Here is a 14,956-nt window from a genome sequence, read left to right on the forward strand (position 1 = left end):
TCAGTCATTTCCTTTCGATGGGGTCATTCAACACTATGATAGCCTTATTGTATTATTTGTATCCTTAGTTAGAATAATACTGGGGCTACGGACATTTCTAGAATGGCCACCATATGTGATCATAAGGTACTCACTATCGAGATTTGAAACACTCAATACCCTCATCATGATTCTACCATTTTAAGGACATACATCACAACATATAATGAATACGAATTACACGATGTAGAAAAATGCCTTTTATTAATTATAAACATTCTCACAAAGAGTCAATATTACAATAATGGATTGGCTCTAGGGCACCTACTCTAACATCTATTTCATATAAGGCTGCCTCTTTTTCCTACACTGCCTGGTTCCTCTCTCCTAGGAGCTTGTTTACTTCCTCTTGAAGCTTATCCCTAGAAGGCTCGACCTCCTCTGAATATTTTTTGATCGCCATCAGTTTTTTAGAGGTAGCTTGCAATTTGGCCTCAAGTTCCCTCATTGATGTGCATTCTTCTTTTGCATCTCCAATTTGTGAATATGCTTGCTCTTAATAAAGGAAGCAAGATGTTTCTCCTTCTCAGCCAGCTACAATTGCAAGTCATGTCCCTCTATATATTTCACGACCTTGGTCACAGCCAACTTGTTCTTTACCACTCAAAGTTCCTCTTTAACCTTTTGAAACTCTTCATTGGTCTTATGGAGCTTTTCACCTACCCTGTTTTGGTTTAGGACCGAAGAGTAAGCCCTCTAAAAAAACAACATGTTCGCAACGAAAGCCTATGCAAAATGAAATAACCGTTAGCATAAGAATAAGAAAACAAAAAGAAAGGGTGAACATAATAAGTCCAACAGATCTGTTAACATGTTTTCCTAAAAAATTTCAACAATATCAACTTGAAAAAATGTATAATTATCAGAAGGATGTTTCATCATTTGGTACATATCAAAAACTACTTGCTCGTCATTCTCTCTCAAAATGAGGTTCCTTACTCAACATCAATTAAAGTTTTTCCCATGGCTAAAAATGGTCTTCCTAATATAAGGGGAACTTCACAATTTTCTTCCATCTCCAATACAATAAAATCCATGAGAAAGATGAATTTTTCAACCTTCGTCAACACATCCTCAACTACATCCTCAACTACATCCCGTGGTCTCTTGATCGAACGATTGGCTAATTTCAAAGATATAGTAGTTTCCTTTACTTTTCCTAACCCCAATTTCTTGAAAACAGAATATGACATCATATTTACAGTTGCACCAAGGTCACACAAAAAATTATCAAAACAAACATTTCCAATAGTACAAGATATCATGAAACTCCCTGGATCTTTTAACTTCAGAGGTAACTTATTCTACAAGATTGCACCGCACTCTTTAGTTAGCATCACCATTCCATGATCATCCATCATACTTTTGTTTGACAGGATCTACTTGGCATCTACGATAAAGCTTCTACAAACGGAATGTTAATATGCAATTTTAAAAAAAATATCTAAATTTTCAAAAATTGCTTATCAAGGATCTCTTGTTTCAATTTTTGAGGATAAGAAAAGAAGGAATATATTTCCTCTAGAAAACCTTTTTACCAACTGATTTACCATTGTTTTCAGTGTTGGTTGTGTCACACAAATTTGGCTCTTCCTTTTTCTCTATCTATCAAGCCTGCTCCTCTTAAGAGTACTTTAAGCCTTCATTTTGCCTGGTTTCTTCCAACTGTTTCCCACTTCCCAACGTGATGGCGTTGACTCTCTCTTTCGGGTTTTTCTCAGTGTTACTTGGTAGAATGCCTTGTGTTCTTTGTGAGACTAAATTTGCAAGTTGTCCCACTTGTACCCCCAAGTTCTGAATGGATGCTTCTTGGTTTTGGAACCTTGATTCATCAATGCTTAGAAATTTAGCTATCATATCCTCCAAGTTGGATTTCTTCTCTTGAAGTGGTCAAAATCTAAGAGGTGATGATGAGTCGTGAAATAATATATATATTCCGTGATTTTATGGGTAGGTTGTAGGGAATTCATGACTTTAATGGATTATTTTTATACAAGTTTCTTTATATATTTCTATTTTCAAGAATCACAGGTATGTGTATGATCAGGTTTTTAGGTGGACAAGTGATGATTTTATACTCGCACGATAGTTGGAGGCCTTGGACGTGCTAAGAAAGAGAAACCAGATCATCAACAGGAAGAAAGAATATGAAATTATTGGATGGCGTTATGACGCAAAAATGTGATCTAGGCAGAAGGTTGATGCTACAGCGTTAAGAATTCAACGTTGCGGCGTGATAGGGTTTTTAGCAATTGGTGGATTACGTGAGAATTCGATGTCACGATGCCATAAAAGCATTCCACGGCGTGGATCGCGAAGAAAGCAAAAGTCTTCTTTTTCCAACTTCGACTTGGACTTATACTTTCCCAAAAACACCCTTAGCAAAGGAAAAGTATAAATAGGACATTGTAAATTATTCGAGAGATTTTTTTTTTACCTAAATTAAGACTTCTTTTGAGCAAGAAAGACACGGAGATTCTTCTTAGAGTTTTTGGATTTTCATGCTTTTGGGGAAATTATGGTTTGCTTTATTCATGTTGATGTGTAACTAGATTCTTCTCTAGGGATCTAATGTAGCCTAATTGGAAGGCTTTGTGTTTAAACTTATAATTATTGTTATCAATTCAATGGAATTCTTGATTCATTCACGGTACTTATTCAATCTTTGATTTTCATTATTGTGTGACGACCCTTAATGTGGAGCATTAGGTTGCATGTATTAAGATTAGACATATCTATGTTAATCTTAACTAGCTCATGTGAATGAATGATCATTATTTTGTGCATACGCCCTGAGAGAATATTAATTAGTTCATGATTTCTTGAATGATTCAGTATTTGTGCATACACCCTGATGGTTTCAAGTATTCCCGCGTTTAATGGGTTTTTAATCTATAGGCTAGACTATACGCCCTAGCTAGTTTTGGGTTAAAGATACTAGGTTAATTCCGAAAGCCTTACAGTAATAACTGTTAGAGAAGATGCCCTAGAACCAATCAATTATTGTAAAATTGACTCTGTAATAAATGTTTATTTATCAATAAAAGGCATATTCTTCTATATCGTGTATATAATGATATATGTCCTTAGGATGGTAGAACCGTGACGAGGGTATCAAGTGTTTTAAGTCTTGATAGTGAGAACCCTATGATCACATATGATGGCCATTCTAGAAACGTTTGTAGCCCCAGTATTATTCTGACCAAGGACACAGATAATACGGTAAGACTATCATAGTGTTAAACGACCTTGTCGAAAGGCGGTGACTGATTTCATTTGTCAAGGTTGTTTGCCAACAACCTAGTACAACGCATGGGTGCTTGCTAGAGGCAAGTTCACTAGACAGACCCACCAGAGGATTCCATATGGATGGTAACCCCAGTGTCTATGAAATAAATCCTCTAACGGATGGTGGTGCATGTGATCCTTAGACTTGATCACCAAAGCGCCTTGTGCACAAATTGGTGTAGTTTGACACTAGCCCAACGTAGTTCTATTCAGAGATATCAATACGGTAGTGATTGGCTACATTGAGAAGTGTATCGAGACTATGGTGGATCGATAAAGGATTAATCACTTCTGGGTACGGGAGAAGTTATCTCACTGGGTAATTCAGTAAATGACAATGACACTAAATTTGTGGCCATAGTGGGATTGAGTTGATGCTCAATCCAATTTAATATTCATGTCGTTGGTCCAGTAACTGAGTATAAACATATCGAGGATATTTGAGGTTGACACTATTTCTGTACCTCAGTCTCGATGAGATAACAGTTGATGAAAGGATTTGATTGCACGGTAACCATACCATTGACAGGCTGCGGTTTCGCTGAATCTGAATCTATCGGGTGGCCATGATGCCTTGCTAGGGGTCAATATTGATCTGTGTGTAGTGAGATGATTAATTGGTGTTAATTGCGATACTACACACTGTCGATATGATGAGGAGCCTACGGGTCACACACTTAGAAGATAATTTAAGAATCAATTTGTGAGAAGGGTATTTTCGTCTTTTAGGACGAAAGGGTATTTTGGTAATCTCACAGTGCAATTAAATTTGCTAAGGTTGTTGCCTATATTTAATTTTAATATTAAAATTAAATTAGTGAGATTATATTTAAATATATATTTCTGTATATATTTAAATGAATTATTATTATTAATTAAATTTTAATATATTATTATATATTAATTGATTTTAATTATAATAATAATTAATTAATTAAAATATCATAAAGGGTGTGTTTGGTTGCAAGGGTGAACTAGGGTTGGAGCCTATGTCTATTCCTAAGTGGAATAGGGTTTTAATTGTTGCACTATATAAGTGCAACTTAAAATTAAAACAATAGGGAATTATTCATTCAATTAAAACCCTAGTCACCCTATCTCTCTCTCTCTCTTAAGAAGAAAACTTTTCTTGTTCTTCTTTCTTGATTCTTGAAGCCCTTGATTGTTCTAGCAAAATAATCAAGGGTTCTGCGGATTATCTTCATGTGGACTTCCGTGAGTGCGATCCTACTTTGGATCGATTAGCAAAGAATCACGTGAACAGTAGATTGTGAACAGTAACTGTGAACAGTGTTCGTGTCCGAAATCAGAGATATTCGAAGGAGCCTCCAAACGTACATAAGTATTCTAATCCTTGAATGGATTTACTTTATATAGATTTTGTTTATAAACATGTAAACGGTATAATCTATACTCGGATCTTGGCAAAGAAAATTAATTGATTTACCGATTGAATTTTTGTTTTCTGCTGCGTATGGTAGATCAATTACTTACAATACCATGGTTTAGTGAGTGCAAATCCTGGAGAGTGAATTGATATACAGTAGTTAGATGGTTGACATAGAGCTGGACGGTTATGGTGAAATTGGAACCCTACATTTTAGTTAATTGGATTTTAGACCAGTTTATTATTTGTTCTCTATTAGTTTGTTTAGCATTAGTTGTTTGACTAAGGTTGGTTAACTCATCAATTCCTTAGATTTATTTTAAGTTTGTTTGTTTTAATTAAGGCACAATTTATTAGGTTCATTGAATGCTTACAAATCCCTGTGGGATTGACCCTTGCTTTTGAACACAATACTGCGATAACAATTCGTGCAATTACGAGGAAGTAAATTTGTTTATCAAGTTTTTGGCACCGTAGCTGGGGATTTGACTTAAGTTATTTAGTTTTCTTGATAACAAGTGCTTTAATTACTATTATTTTTGTTATTTAATTTAATTTGTTTTATTTTTTTAGGTTATTCTTTTTGTCTTATTTTCTTTGGTGTATGGGTTTTTGAATGCAAGGTCGGCGATCCTTGGATAAAGAATTATTTCCTTATGTTGATAGAATAGATTTGATCTGTAGAAAGAAGACGGAACCAGAGACTCTCGAAAATTCATCAGATTTAATCTCAAAACTAGAGATAATGGCTAAATTACATCATCCTATGAAGGAGTATTCACATCCTACTATAGGAACGTCGCCATCTTGCATAGTTCTGAATGATGCAGCAAGGAACTATGAGCTGAAAAACATTCACTTTTAGATGTTACCTTCATTCCATGGCATAACCACAGAGGACCCATTATTGTTTATTCGGGATTTTTATTCAATTGTTCAAACTTTCCGTTTGCAGAGTTTGACAGAAGATCAATTGTGGATGCGTTGTTTTCCTTACACATTGAAGGATGCAGCTAAGAGATGGTTCATGACTTTCACCCCACCTTCACTTACCACGTGGGATGCAGTTGCGAGAAGAAGCACTCCCAATATATGCAGTCCAGTTCAACTTCAACCGAACCTAATAAGCAAATTCAAAGGCAACTTAATTTTAATCCACAATTCTCAACTCTCTCAACCTGGCAATTCAATGCACTCCCAGCACGAGAGGAAATAACAAGATACATAGTTGCTACAGACTCTCCCCTTTCTTTATCTAAATTTTATTTTTTTTTTATTTTTTTTTTTTTGTGATATGATTAAAACTGATGTTTGTCCACAATCTAGCCCTGTTAGTAAAGGTACAAGTAGAAGGGACATACAAAAACTTTATACCAAAATAAGAGATCAACTTATAAAAGAATTTGAAAATTTTAGGAATATATCTATTGTACTTACTTCATATATATGGGCTGCATTAGCAAAGCAAATTTTTTGAGTGTCACAATACATTACCTAGATTATAGTTGGCGTTTACAACAAAAATTGATAGGTTTTAAACCATTATATGCTAAACATAGTTTTAAGACTATTTATTTTACAATTATTGAAATTTTGTAAGATTATGTACTAATTGGGAGAGTTGTGGCTTTAACACTTGATAATACAGCTGCTAATACTATGACAATTTCTTTATTTGAAAAGAGATTGGATCCGTTTGGTGAAGGCAAATTTTTTCACTAAAGATGTGTTTGCCACATCATCAATTTGATTGTTAAAGCAGGTTTAGAAGCTATACATACAAGGTATGAAAGGGTGCGCGCGACTATCAGATTCATCGTCGGTAGCAATACAAGATGGAATGAGTACGTAAAATATTTTCCCCAAGAGGAGTCACCAGTTCGACCAAAGAAGTTATTTACGGACATGCCTGTCCGTTGGAAATCCACGTACTTGATGTTGTAAAGAGCTGTGTCAATCGCAACACAAATTATATAGCTCGTCAACCGGAAGAACTATCCAAACGAAGTCGACAACAATGATGATTGGACAGTTTGCAATGTTTTTCATTCATTTCTTAAAGTTTTTTATGATTCCACTAATACATTAAGTGGTATTTATTATCCTACTACTAATTTAACTTTAGATATTTTACTGCAAATGTCTAAAACTTTTGCTAAACATAGATATAATCCAGACTTAATGCATATTGTTTCAGATATGGAAACAAAATACTAGAAATATTGGTTAGATATTTCATTCTTATATGGATTAGGTCTTATTGTAGATCCTACGTTTAAATTAAATGTAATTAATTGTATGGTTACTGAGATAGGCCAGCATTTAGGACATGATATAGTTCTTAGTTGATAGACTTTAACAGAAAATTGGAAAACCTTTTTTCTTTATATTAGACTAGGTACAGTGGATCGCCCAGCAGGACCCTGATGAAGACATTTATCAACAAAGATCGAGTATGTGGACATATATGGAACTTAGTAATGGTGGTGGTGGAAGTAGTAACTCCAGCTCGTACAAACATGGACCAAATGAGTTGTAGTAGTACCTACAAATGGACGTGCCCTACATGACCAAGAAGGAGAAACGTGAGATGAATCTGCTTCAATGGTGGAACCAAAATGCAAGTCAATTCCCCATTGTAGCCCAAATGGCACGTGACATTTTATCTTTGCCAGTTTCGACAATTGCATCCGAGTCAACATTCTTAATTAGTGGCCGCATTGTTGAAGACAAAAGATGTTATTTAACCAAGAGATGGTTGAAGTCATAACATATTTATAGGATTAGACTCATGCAGACAAGAGACTACAACAGCACCCTGAAGATCCCAAACTACTCAACCTCTTTAAAAACACATATTTGGACGATGTAAATTTTGATGACGTAAATTAATAATTTAATAAAAAAATTATTTTATTGTTTATTTGTGAAGTGTGACTATTATATTTATGTTAAAATTGAATTATCTCTTTAAATTAAAAGCACATAAATTTATAACCAATTAACCATTCATTTATATTTATTTACTAATTAATTAAAAAATTTACAAATCACCCCCTGAAAAATTAGATAAAATTATCCCCAAAGATATAAAAAATTCGGGGGGCTAAATGTAATTTTCTAGGCCCATAGGATCGATCCCAACTAAATTGGGACCAGTCTCGAGTTTGGTTGGGACTAGGCCCTGCCCACCTCTAATCTATTGTAATAATCAGTAATTGTGATGAAGTAAGAATATCCACATCTTGCTTGAACTATCATTGGACCACATACATTGCTATGGATGATGCCTAATAGTTTTGCATATTTTTCACTATTGCTAGTGAAAGGTGGCTTGGTCATCTTGTCTAAAAGGCATGACTCTCATCCCTCATAAGATTGAAAATCAAATGGGTCTAAGACTTTGTCCCTATGGAGTTTTGCTATGCGAGTTTGATTAACATGACCTAGCCTACAATGCCAGATAAATGTTTGGTTAAGATCGCCATACCTAGCTCTTTATTTTCAAGGTTGAATATTTGTTTATCCATATCTAGAACATATAAACCATTACATAACCTAGCATTTCCATGATGAATACCATTCAAACTAAAAGACAACAATCTGTTAGATATATCAAAATGATATCCAAAACTGTCCAAAGCAAACACGAAAATAATATTCTTCGAAATCGAAGGTACATAATAACAATCCATAAGTTCCAAGATAAGGCTAGAAGGCAAAGATAACTAATAAACACCTATAGCTAAAGTGGCAACTCTAGCTTCATTCCCAATGCATAGGTCTACCTCCCCTCAGCTAAGCAATCTACTTTACCGTAGTCCTTAAACATTAGTACAAATGTGAGATGCACATCTACTGTCAATGACCCAAGATGTGTTAGGAGATAAGTTTATATCAATCATGATCATACTTTTAGAAGAAGAAACATCATTCTTCTTCTTACTTGTTAGGAAGGCCTTGCAGTGTTTCTTTTAGTGGTCAAACTTGCCATAGAAAAAGCAAACTACCTTTCCATCTTTGCTCACACCACTAACAGGCTTTAAGACATCCTAATACTTGTACTTAACTTGGGCTTGGACTTAGCCTTACACTTTCCCTTTCCTTTGCCTCTCCCAAGGGCAGCATCGATTAGCATCATTGGCTTAGACTTTTTCAAGTCTTGCTCTGCTATCTTCAGCATATTCAGGAGATCGGGGAGGGTCTTCTCAATACGATTATTGAAGTTCAATATGAACTGTGAGAAGGTGTCAGGCAAGGATTGCAGAATGAGGTCCACTGATAATTCTACATCCATGACAAATCCCAAAGTTTCAAGCTTTAGTATGTATGCAATAATCTTGAGTACATGCGGCCCAACCTGGGATCTATCTGCCATTCGGCATCTAAACAATGCCTTAGATGCATCATAACGATTGTGCCTAGCACGCTTCTGAAACAGCTTTTTGAGATGAGTCATAGTAGTTGAGCATCCAAGTGTTCATGTTGCTCTTGCAGATCTGGCGTCATCGATGCTATCATGAGGCATTGCACATTGTCAGCATCGTCAAGATACTTTCCATAAGCATCTCTCTCCTCTTGAGTAGCTTCAGGACCAGACGCTTCCTGAACAGGCTTATTAAGCACATACAAGTACTTCTTGGATTTGAGTACAATCTAAAGATTTCTATACCAATCCTTGAAGCTACTACCATCTAGCCTATTTTCTTTTTCGATGATCGATAGCACCGATAGGTTGTTGGATGTCGTTTTGTGAGTCTACAAGTGCAAAATAAAGCGAGATAATATCAATGTATAATTTAATTAATCAAGGTCTTTCAATTAATTAAACACTCCCACTATTTTACTCAAGTTCTAGTAGCCCTTACTATTAAACTTGGGAAGGCCTGTTGGTCTTCCTAGTGAGCCAAGATTCCATCAATTCTATTTTGAACCTTCATTGATTGAATCAAGTTAAAAATGGGTTGATTTAGGTAGGCCACAATCTCAATTTATACCAGCTAATGGCACCAACCATTAATCCTCACATATATATTGGGCAACAAACTAATTACACAATCTAATTGGCACCGACCATTGAACTCAAGTGCAACTCTTGGATCCATAGAGTAGATACTACATATCATCCCATGCATTGTAAAATTGCACTTCTCTACGTGTGCCTCTAGTATGTTTTCAACCTTTGTTGATCGAACAAGCTAAACTACTAGTTCAATCTTACCCAATATCATTAAGGAAAAACTTCATTGCAACTTAGCCTCCCATTGATAGACGCATACCCTTCGTTGATCAAAAAGGTTATAGCGATCGATGGTTTGACTAAGCCCCATGATGTTGGAAGGAGTTAATCATAGACTTAATATCCTTTTATGAGGGTTTTGCTTTTGCTTTTGGTCTCATCATTTTATTATCTTTTTTAACATGTTATATCCATAACATTCAACCTCAAAATGCCAATTAAGCAATAAAGATAAACGTGTTGGTGAATTGCCTTAACTTAACCAAATTCCTCAAGCCTTGGGGAATTTGTATGTCAACCTAGGTAATTAAATTACAAGAGGACTTTCAATTTAAAATCCTGCCTTCTTCAATCTAATGCTTCTTCTTCTCAATCATTACATTAAATTAAAATAAATTCTAATTTAAATTTACATCAATAAAGAGAAACCTCGATTTACATTCGAGGGGAGTAAGATGAGATAGAGAATACAAGAGATTATAAAGATGGGCAAGGCACGTAGGCCTTATTTAAATTGAATTTACAATCCTTAAATTTAACTAGGTCTAAAGGCAAATGCAACCAACACCATGCAATTTCATCTCAAGAATATGCATATAAAAATCAATCAAAAACCACAATTTTTTATCACTTGGCAAATTAAGAACTACCCATTGATGTTATTCCTCATTTGTTTAAACCCAACAAGTTGTAAACCTTTTAGTTTAGTCCCTTGTTGCTGGGCCTCTCCAAAATGGGCCTCCAGAATGATTATAATATGCAGCAACAATTATATTAAATTTTGAACCAATATCAATGCGCAACAATACCAAAAACAGCCCAAAATGAAGCTCACTTGCACCAAAGCGTAAGCTACCCAAAACAGTGCTTTTATGCGCATCGACGCATATGGGCAGTAGCATTAAAGACTTGCTAAATGTGCACCAACATGTTAGTAATCTATTGGTACAAACCATGAGTCAATTTACTCACTATTGAATCTGTTATGACCTATATACGAACCTACAGCAAATTAACGAGCACCAGCATCGACTGACTGTAAATAGACTGAAACACCATGCTACAGAAGTTCAAAAACTAACGTAAACCCACTGAAGCGATCCTCACACATGCAATGACACGTGAGATTTTGAATCACCATAAAATAAGCATTGTAGTGTAAATAAGAGCGATTTCCCTGGAGGAAAATACAAGCTGCTTAGAACAGGACAGTTATGCATAAAAATGCGTAACGTGTCAAACACTTGTGTGAAAACAAAAGATGAAGGTCAAGGTTACATGGATAAACACATGGCCAACAAGGTTGGGCCATTTGTGGCAACGGTCGGCCTAAGGCAGCCACCGTACACAGCAGCATTATAGTGAAAATGACAATAGTCCCACATTTCTCAACCGAGGCTTTTAGGGACAATGAGGCACATAACCCTTGAAAACCTCGATGTGTTTTGGCCAAGGCTGCATGTTGAAACATCCAGCCATCCCCTCCTCCATGCATGGTAGCAGGCGACTACTATGTGCAAAGAAAACAGCAACTGCACTCTCACACACATGTAGTTGGCTACAGCAGCTCATGCATTGCTACTGCTTTGAGTCACGGCACTGTCGTGTGCCACCACGCATGACAGTCAGCACCACCACACACGTTGGTGCATCTAGGGTTTCAAATCCACATCAATTTCAATAAAAATCAGCCCAATCACAATAGATTTTAATAATCCCATCAACACAAAAATATCCATTTTAATCCAATTAATCAAAATCAAAATCAATCAAATTAAAACCCAAATCATGCAATCATCAAATCACACAATTTTCAACAAAGAATAAACACCGTAATCTCATATAAGAGGCTCTGATACCATTATTAGGAATTAATCAAAGAAATAGGCAGCGGAAAACAAGAATTTACCAATTAAAACCTAAAGCCCCAAAATCCATATATGAGAAATACGTTGTTTACATGTTATAGAACATCAAAAACTCATTCAGGGTTTTAGATTCTTACCCACGTTGATGGCTCCACTACTTGATCATTGAAAAACGCTCACACTTCATGGATAGAAGTGAACCCACGGTATCCACTCAAAGGCAATAATCAACACATGATCACTTTACTAGTTTGATTGGTGATGTTTAAAGAAAGAGTAAGAAAAACAAGAGAGAGAAATTCTCTCAAAGAAAAATTCTCTCAACTTTTTCTCTTGGGCAACAATGAATGGACTCTTAGGGAAATTTGGGGAAAAGTGCCTTTTTATAGGCACACCCTAATTTCCCTAATTAGAATATATTACTAATATACCCTTAACTAATTAAATAATTAGATTCTTTGATTTCCAAAGAAAATCACTAACTGGGTATTAGGCCATTATTATTTCATCTAATAATGAGTTTTCAGTATTTAAAACATATATATACCAATATGTATATTTAAATAATGATGTTTTATTTATTTATAATATACATATGACAATATATATTTAAATAAATAATCAATCTTACTTATTAAATCCAATACGGGATTGGATCCAAGAAACAACCTTTCCAGCAAATTGAATTGCTTCGTAAGATTTACCAAAATACCCCTTCGACAATAAATGACGAAAATGCCCCTTACTCGTTATCTTCTTTAAGTTGCCTTTTAAGTGTGTGACCTATAAGCTCCTTATCATGTCAGCAGTGAATAATATCGTGATCAATCCCCTATCAATCGTCTCATTACACACATACCAAATCGGGCTTTAGCAAGGCATCATAGCCACACGACAGATTCAGATTCAGATTCAACATATTCGCTACCTGAAAATAATATGGTTACCATGCAATCAAATCATTTCATCATCTATTATCTCACCAAGGTTTGAAGCATAGAAATAATGCTAGCTCCAAGTATAAACCACCTTGACATATTCAAATTCGGTTATCAAACCAATCGGCCAATCGAGCACTAACTCGATTCCACTGTAACCACAAATTCAAGGTCCTTGTCTCTTACCGAATATCTCATCGAGATAATTTCTCCTGCACCCAGGAGTGATAAATCCTTTGTCGATCCACCATAACCATGACGTACTTCTCAATGCAGTCAATCACCACCATACTGATAACTCTAAATAGGATTACTATCAAACTACACCAATATTTACACACGATGATTCGGTGATCTCAAGTCTAAAGACCACATGCACCACCATCCATTAGAAGATGTGTTCCATAGACATTGGGGTTACCATTTATATGGAATCCTCTTATGAGTCAGTTCGGTGAACTCATGAGTGACAAGCACCCATGCGTCACACCAAGTTGTCACCAAACAACCTTGACATGCAAGATCTGTCACTACCTTTCAGTAGGGTCATTCAACACTATGATAGTCTTACTATATTATCTGTGCCTTAAGTCAGGATAATACTAGGGCTACGGACGTTTCTCGAATGACCACCAAATGTGATCATAGGGATCTCACAGTCAAGACTTATCACTGCATGATTCCCTCCTCATGGTTTAACCACTTTAAGGACATATATTAATACATACATATAGAATATGCTTTACATAATATAAACGATGCCCTTTATAAATGGACTAATCATGATCCATAGAGTTAATATACAACAATATGATTGGCTCTGGGGCACCTATTTTAACAAATTACACAGATTCTTGAAGAACAATAAAATTCCTGAATACTTTGATAGAATTGAAAACAAAGTCAACATGGTTCGGTAGAATCTACCCCTTAACAATAAAAATCTACTCCATAATCAAAGTGATAACAATCAACATCAGTTTTAAACTCATCATCATAACAATTCCAAACTTATACATAAAAGTAGTGTAAGAAAAAACAAAAACTGAAATCTTGAAAAATTGATCTCTGGAAAGGCTTCATGCCAACTTCTCCTGAATGAATGGAGGAAATGTTTGCTTTGGTGAAAACTCAAAAGGAAGAGTCATTGGCATTGGCTCTATTGGTAACAAGTCTCTAACTATTCATGATGTGTTGCTTGTTGATGGATTGAAGCATAATTTGTTAAGCATTAGTCAATTGAGTGATACGGGCTTTAAAGTTGTTTTTCGGTCCTTATATTGTGAAGTCATTGAGTCTAGGACTAGTAAGATTGCATTTATAGGTCATAGACATTCAAATGTTTAGACCAAAGAGATATTCTAAAGGACGGCGTGAGGATATGAGGGATGGCTTGCCTAGAGTTGAGAACAAGGGTTCCGCATTTAGGAACATGCGTTCCAAGCTTAAATCCTGCATTTTCATTTTTGGTCATGACTTATGTCACGCCTTAGAGTTTTGTTAGTCCTCATACAATTGTTTTACTATTTTTGGCACATCAAAACACGCAAGGGTCCAACAATTATGACAATCAAAGTGCCATTCAAATAGCTCATAATGATTTGTTTCATGATCATGCCAAACAAATAGAGAAAGACAATCACGTTGCCCACCAACACATTACTTGAGGAACTACTCAACTTGTTTCAATCCCTCAACTGATCAACCAACGAATGTCTTTACCAAAGCTCGTCTTCCCAGACAATTTCGAGATTTGACTTTCGAACTCAAGTTGGTTTCCACTTCCCTATCTTGAGTTTCAAGGGAAACGTTAGTTGTTTACTAAGTTACCATATCACTATGATTGTACATTATTGTTGAGCCTTCATATGTTTTGATGTGCCAAAACTAGCCAAATAGTTGATTGGTTCTCTAGCAAACATGCCAAGGTATGACAGGAAGTGATAACCAATAGCAAAATGCATTTTTCCAAGTTGGTATGACCGTGCAGGACAAAGAAATGATTGTTCCATGTATCAAAAAGCTGCCCAGATGCATGTTCCTCTCAACACATCAACATTCCACATGATCGTGCATGCTTCTGTCCAAAATGGAGTCAAGTCACTCACAACAGCATAACCAAGTAGCACGCTCATTCCATCCAAGTAAAAAGTCAAAGTACTCAGAATTCAAACATTTTGCACCTTTAACAAATCTT

This window comes from Pistacia vera, unplaced genomic scaffold, assembly GCF_008641045.1.
Source record: "Pistacia vera cultivar Batoury unplaced genomic scaffold, PisVer_v2 Contig438, whole genome shotgun sequence".
Taxonomy (NCBI): Eukaryota; Viridiplantae; Streptophyta; class Magnoliopsida; order Sapindales; family Anacardiaceae; genus Pistacia; species Pistacia vera.